Source organism: Salvelinus sp. IW2-2015, linkage group LG20 (assembly GCF_002910315.2).
Source record: "Salvelinus sp. IW2-2015 linkage group LG20, ASM291031v2, whole genome shotgun sequence".
Lineage (NCBI taxonomy): Eukaryota > Metazoa > Chordata > Actinopteri > Salmoniformes > Salmonidae > Salvelinus > Salvelinus sp. IW2-2015.
The window spans coordinates 57,578,121-57,585,938 of record NC_036860.1 but is presented as its reverse complement, the minus strand read 5'-3'; the positions used below and the strand labels follow the sequence as shown (position 1 = coordinate 57,585,938).

The following is a 7,818-nucleotide window of genomic DNA, read 5'->3' as shown; positions in this document are numbered from 1 at the left end:
TCAATGGTAGAACATGGCAGATGTGACAAGTTTATTTTGAGGTCACAGGTCATAATAAGAAACTAGTCCCAACTCCCTTTATAGATCACTGCTGCTGAGGGTCTTGTATGAGCTCTAAGGATGATTGGCCGGTCAGTCAGTTTTCAAGGAGCACAGTCTGGAGCTGGTCCTCCTCATTAATCGTGATTGTTGCTATGGCACCATCGTTGAACTCAAAAGAAGTCCCGCCATCCACCACCATGCACGCGTCCCAGCACCGTGAGCGCACACACACCCTGAAGAGCAAGAGCAAAAATACTAAAGTGATCTTGTACATCAAACCCCACTGCAAGACCAAATGAATGGGTACTGTAGATAAACTGACCTGTTGGCAAAACCTCTTTGGCGACTGCTGGATAATACTCTGTTGACGATGGGCTCTCTGATGCTGAAGAACATTTAGCCTTCCTCCGGACCAAACACCAGACACTCGTTGTATTCATCAGTCACTGACAAAAGACAGTGAGATTCATGTATAGGAATTTTCCTTGAGCATCCATCCATTCATACAACACATTCAGCTGTACATATTTTGGAACTCACCTTTCTCAATAAAGTCCTGACTCAGTTGAATATCAAGACCCGTTTGTGCCTTTCCTGGGGAGAAAAAGATAAGGGCAGGACAATGATTGAATTATCAGTGTACTATACAGGTTCTCCAAAATCATAGATTGGAATTACTGCTGGAAATTGAAACATTTAGACAGATTTAACAAGAAAATAAATCCACATGATCATTGCTCTTCATGAGGAAAGGTTGGAGTCCACATACCTATCCTTAGGACATCTTCCACAGCCTGTTCAACCAGTTTGTTAATATTGTATGACCTGTAGATGAGACAAACTAGAATGATTCTCATTAAGCTCACTTTCCATGAAGCTAACATTCAAGCCCTGGAGGACCACTAAAGGCTGTGCTGTCAATCACAGTTTTTATTGATAGAGATTTTAGAACTTTCATGAATGAGATGCAGCATTGACAGGGCTCTTCCAGTATCAGCAAAAAAATAAATAGAGGCCTGTGTTGGCACTACGTATAAAAATAAAGGGAACTAACACTTGCACTTGTCTTTACCTACTAGCACTGACTTTGCTGATAACTACGTAATTGAGGGGGGGAAAAGTACTTAGGATGACTGTGATATGTGGTTGTGTCACACACCTGTAGCTATCTTAAGATGAATGCACTAACTAAGTCGCTCTGGATAAGAGGGTCTACTAAATGACTAAAATGTACATGTAAAATGTCTACCAGGCTTTAGATCCGGTCCCTGTGCAGATACTGAGGCCAGAGCTCTTTTGCTTCTCCCACGGTCAGTTATCCACAGAGGTCTCATAGTAGGAAGCTCTATTGAGCAAGCGGGTGAGATGGGGATTCAAGGATTTACACTTCATCCTAAGAGTCACGGACAGAAATCCACCAATGAGTGCATAGCGAGATGGGTGGGCGTGATAGTAGTGCAGGGGTGGGGTTGATGAACAGAAAAACAGGCATTCATGTTTAGGGGGGGGGGGGGGGGTTCATGATGCTATGGCTTGGTTGGAGGACATGGGTACCTTGAGGAGAGAGATTCCCCAGTGAAGATCTCATTCAGTCCTCTGACAGGTAGTATGTAGGGCTTGGATAGCCGGTAAACCTCACCTGTATCAAAGAAACAGATTAATTCATAGAGGGACAGTTAGTGAAGGGCTTTTTGACAAATTACATGAAAATAATTGTCAATGAACGACAACAGAGACTGAACACACACACACAGCTGTAAGTCAAGAAGACATGTTATTCATTCAATACAGTGCACCGTCCATTCAATAAGTGTTAGATTTGTCTCAAGGGCCCAGACAGAGATTGATACAGGTACACAGGAGGCCGAGGGTCCGTACTGCGCTGGGCCGCCATTGAGGGTAATGCGGTGTGCCTGGTTGTGTTGCTCCAGACTGAGCTGCTGTTCATGTAGGTCTACTGGGATGGGGTTGATCCCGGTGCCCTCCAGGTGTAGACGGATCCTCTGCCGCCACTGCCACCTGCATGAGGTAGACAGGAAACCCCCGGGATCAGGGTGGAGGAGAGAGAATGGGAGAGGAGTGGATGGGGAAGTAAATTATTCAAAAGGAGTTAAGTAGTAGAATATGCAGTAGACAGGGAGAGGAACATATGGAGAAAGAAGAGGGGGTGGTGAAACATGCCATGATATTAATACGCATTACTGATCCTGGAATCAGAAACTCATGTCTGACAGTTCAGCAACAGTAACACTAGAGGGCAGAGTAGTAAGACCAGGGGTGTAATATCTCCCGGGTGGCGCAGTGGTCTAGGGCGGTCTAGGGCACTGCATCGCAGTGCTAGCTGCGCCACCAGAGTCTCTGGGTTCGCGCCCAGGCTGGGCTGGGTTCGCGCCCAGGCTCTGTCGCAGCCGGCCGCAACCGGGAGATCCGTGGGGCGACGCACAATTGGCATAGCGTCGTCCGGGTTAGGGAGGGTTTGGCCGGTAGGGAGGGTTTGGCCGGTAGGGATATCCTTGTCTCAGTATGTAAAAATGTAATAAAATGTATGCACTCTACTGTAAGTCGCTCTGGATAAGAGCGTCTGCTCTTGGCCGGTAGGGATATCCTTGTCTCAGTATGTAAAAAAAAATGTAATAAAATGTATGCACTCTACTGTAAGTCGCTCTGGATAAGAGCGTCTGCTAAATGACTAAAATGTCAAATGTAAATGTAATAGTTTTGCCGATTCTAGAGCAAAAGATTTAGTCTGTTGCAAACACTATGCAATAAAAACCGTTAACTTTAAACTGAAAACGCAAACAAGACTTTCTATTGGACATATTCAGGTATGTACATCCCCGCTCCGTTTGGTCCTTAAACGATAATCATTAGTCCAAAACTTTTTGCAATGGAAACAAGAGTTTATATTAGACAAATTCAGGTAGGTCCCACCCTGTTTCGCTCCTAGTGAATACACCCCAGGCATGTGAAACAAAACTTTAGAGGTGTGGCAAAGAAATCAGACTATTCTTTACACATAAACATAGCCTTCCTAACAGCAGTATTCTGGTCAGGGAAGTGAAAGGGAAAATCCCACCTGAACTGACCACGACAGTTTCTGTAGTGCCTCAGGGAAGGCATGTGTGTAACACACAGGAAGGCACAGATGTCCCTCTGACCTTCATGCAAAAAAAATTATAAAAAGATGCTTGTAATAATATATATATATAATATGAGCACTTTTTTCATCAAACAAGATAAAGTAATTTATCTCCTCTCATTCTATAACAAAATGCTGAAATTCACAACAATGAATTCCCCAACCTGTCTCTTCTAAACTAGCTAAGAACCTTACCAGTCAAGTAAACTTACCACCTGTCCAAACCCATATCACCACTTTATATTCACTAACCTATTTTGTTGTGAGTTCTTACCTTTCAGGGTCTGTGTTAACCCCAAGAACCGGTTGGTCTTTATTGAAAACCTTACTGGCAACAAGTAGTATAGTCCCATCCCCTAACAAAAGGAACGGGAGGTTGTCAGAGCTAATGTCAACTAGGTCTCAGGGTGAAATGGGCCTATTCATGGATTGAGTTGACCCTTCTCTGAGCACTGTATGAACGCAATTTATTTTGAATTGTTTTGTACCCCTCAGCGGGAACGTGACCATGTAAAGGATCAGATATTATTCTCAAACTCTTAAAACGGGAACAGTTGCCCCCTGCCGAGATAATGGCATCTGCCCATCGCACTGTTTCTTCATCATATTCCCCTCTCTTCACCACACGCACCTCAATCCCCCCTTTCCTAGAAGGAACACAGAGAGACACACAAAGGTCATGTGGCCACACACATCTTCATGACCTTTTGTAGACAGTACACCACAACAATATCCTTGAATAAAATACTATTATCTTACTGTAGACTCTCCACAATGTGATCCACATTGCAGGTGTGGATGTTGTCTCTCTCCAGAAGCCCTATGTAGCTGGAGCCCTTCAATGCAAGCTGTAACAAGCCCAAAAACTCAGATGACCACAAACGACCTCCACTCATCACTGTCAAACGCTCCCTGAAACACTTCAGCGAGCAGGCCTTTCTAATCGACCTGGCCCGGGTATCCTGGAAGGATATTGACCTCATCCCGTCAGTAGAGGATGCCTGGTAAAAGAATATATATATATATATATATATATATTTTTTTTTAAATGCCTTCCTCACCATCTTAAATAAGCATGCCCCATTCAAGAAATTTAGAACCAGGAACAGATATAGCTCTTGGTTCTCTCCAGACCTGACTGCCCTTAACCAACACAAAAACATCCTGTGGCGTTCTGCATTAGCATCGAACAACCCCTGTAATATGCAACTTTTCAGGGAAGTTAGAAACCAATATACACAGGCAGTTAGAAAAGCCAAGGCTAGCTTTTTCAAGCAGACATTTGCTTCCTGCAACACAAACTCAAAAAAGCTCTGGGACACTGTAAAGTCCATGGAGAATAAGAGCACCTCCTCCCAGCTGCCCACTGCACTGAGGATAGGAAACTCTGTCACCACCGATAAATCCACTATAATTGAGAATTTCAATAAGCATTTTTCTACAGCTGGCCATGCTTTCCACCTGGCTACCCCTACCCCAGTCAACAGTACTGCACCCCCCACAGCAACTCGCCCAAGCCTTCCCCATTTCTCCTTCTCCCAAATCCAGTCAGCTGATGTTCTGAAAGAGCTGCAAAATCTGGACCCCTACAAATCAGCCAGGCTAGACAATCTGGACCCTTTCTTTCTAAAAATAATCTGCCGAAATTGTTGCATCCCCTATTACTAGCCTGTTCAACCTCTCTTTCGTGTCGTCTGAGATTCCCAAAGATTGGAAAGCAGCTGCGGTCATCCCCCTCTTCAAAGGGGGTGACACTCTTGACCCAAACCGCTACAGACCTATATCTATCCTACCCTGCCTTTCTAAGGTATTCGAAAGCAAGTCAACAAACAGATTACGGACCATTTCGAATTCCACAGCACCTTCTCCGCTATGCAATCTCGTTTCAGAGCTGGTCATGGGTGCACCTCAGCCACGCTCAAGGTCCTAAACGATATCTTAACCGCCATCGATAAGAAACAATACTGTGCAGCCGTATTCATTGACCTGGCCAAGGCTTTCGACTCAATCACCACATCCTCATCGGCAGACTCAACGGCCTTGGTTTCTCAAATGATTGCCTCGCCTGGTTCACCAACTACTTCTCTGATAGAGTTCAGTGTCAAATCGGAGGGCCTGTTGTCCGGGCCTCTGGCAGTCTCTATGGGGGTGCCACATGGTTCAATTATTGGGCCGACTCTCTTCTCTGTATACATCAATGATGTCGCTCTTGCTGCTGGTGAGTCTCTGATCCACCTCTACGCAGACGACACCATTCTGTATACATCTGGCCCTTCTTTGGACACTGTTAACAACCCTCCAGACGAGCTTCAATGCCATACAACTCTCCTTCCGTGACCTCCAACTGCTCTTAAATACAAGTAAAACTAAATGCATGCTCTTCAACCGATCGCTGCCTGCACCTGCCCGCCCGTCCAGCATCACTACTCTGGACTAGAGGTCGACCGATTAATCGGACTGGCCGATTTCAAGTTTTCATAACAATCAGAAATCTGTATTTTTGGGAGCCGATTTGCCGATATTTTTTTTTTTTACACCTTTATTTAAGCTTTATTTAACTAGGCAAGTCAGTTAAGAACACATTCTTATTTTCAATGACGGCCTAGGAACGGGGCAGAACGACAGATTTCTAACCTTGTCAGCTCGGGGGATCCAATCTTGCATTGATTACATTGCACTCCACGAGGAGCCTGCCTGTTAGCGAATGCAGTAAGTTGCTAGCTAGCATTAAACTTATCTTATAAAAAACAATCAATCAATGACTGTCACTGCTCCAATGTGTACTTAACCATAAACATCAATGCCTTTCTTAAAATCAATACACAAGTATARKTTTTTAAAKCTGRATATTTAGCTAAAAGAAATCCAGGTTAGCAGGCAATATTAACCAGGTGAAATTGTGTCATTTCTCTTGCGTTCATTGCACGCAGAGTCYGGGTARATGCAACAGTTTYGGCCACCTGGCTCTTTGCGAACTAATTTGCCAGAACTTTACGTAATTATGACAACATTGAAGGTTGTGCAATGTAACAGGAATATTTAGACTCATGGATGCCACCRGTTAGATAAAATACGGAACGGAATAAACGTTTTGTTTTCGAGGTGATAGTTTCCGGATTAGTCAAAGGTATATGGTTTAGAGAGAAATAGTCGACGCGTTATAATTCCTGTAATAACTTGCGGCTGAATTTGAAAGGGGTTCCTTCGTTATTTTACCGTTCATGTCTTCCATAGAGAATGTCTTGATCTACTTCGAATAAGGTCTGTGTTTCGTGCAGGCTTAAACCGCCTCGACGTTTTGATACCCGTGTAAATCTCACTAGGATAAGGTAACGTTTGTCAACATATTTTCATAAATCCACTCTACAATTTTTTTTATCTTCGCTTATATTTAGCCAATATTGATCAGAGTTACCTTGTCCTATGGATATCTACAGTTATAAAATTGGCACGGTGATGTAAGCCTACACGAAACACAGACCTTATTTTAAGTAAATCTAAAAATATCCTATGGAATAAATGAAGGAACCGCTTTTCAGATTTTGCTAGGTGTCATGGGAATTATGACTCGCACTTTGGTTGTCAATTCTTACCATGCCCATTATTAAAATAGGATTTCCTGCATATAGAAATTAAAGTTTTTGTTTTCAACATTCATCACAGGTAACTTAAACTCTWMTTTTATTCAAASYGTTGAGAGTATTTGTCTCCTAAGCAGACTCTTCAGTATCATTGTCACTTCAGAGCTGTGTGCGTGTGTGTGTATTTWTGTATTATATTAAGTTAAAATAAAAGTGTTCATTGTTCATTCAGTATTGTTGCAATTGTCATTATTACAAAAATGTGTGTGTGTGTATGATATATATATATATTTCAAAAAACATAATTAAAAAAAAAAAAAAAATCGGCCGATTAATCGGTATCTGCTTTTTTTGTCCTCCAATAATCAGTATCGGCATTGAAAAATCATAATCGGTCGACCTCTACTCTGGACGGTTCTGACTTAGGTATTTGTAGTTGTCCACATATTCTAGGTGTCTGGTTAGACTGTAAACTCTCCTTCCAGACTCAAATCAAACATCTCCAATCCAAAGTTAAATCTAGAATTGGCTTCCTATTTCGCAACCAAGCATCCTTCACTCATGCTGCCAAACATACCCTCGTAAAACTGACCATCCTACCGATCCTCGACTTCGGCAATGTCATTTACAAAATAGCCTCCAATACCCTACTCAATAAATTGGATGCAGTCTATCACAGTGCCATCCGTTTTGTCACCAAAGCCCCATATACTACCCACCACTGCGACCTGTACGCTCTCATTGGCTGGCCCTCGCTTCATACTCGTCGCCAAACCCACTGGCTCCAAGTCATCTACAAGACCCTGCTAGGTAAAGTCCCCCCTTATCTCAGCTCGCTGGTCACCATAGCAGCACCCACCTGTAGCACGCGCTCCAGCAGGTATATCTCTCTGGTCACCCCCAAAGCCAATTRCTCCTTTGGCCGCCTCTCCTTKCAGTTCTCTGCTGCCAATGACTGGAACGAACTACAKAKATCTCTGAAACTGGYAACACTTATCTCCCTRACTAGCTTTAAGCACCAGCTGTCAGAGCAGCTCACAGATTACTGCACCTGTA

The 7,818-nt window shown here is 43.4% G+C and overlaps 1 pseudogene; it reads right to left on the bottom strand.

The window, feature by feature from the left end:
• Positions 1 to 7,818, bottom strand: part of LOC111980021 (NAD kinase 2, mitochondrial-like) — a 9,148-nt pseudogene continuing 1,330 nt past the window's right edge.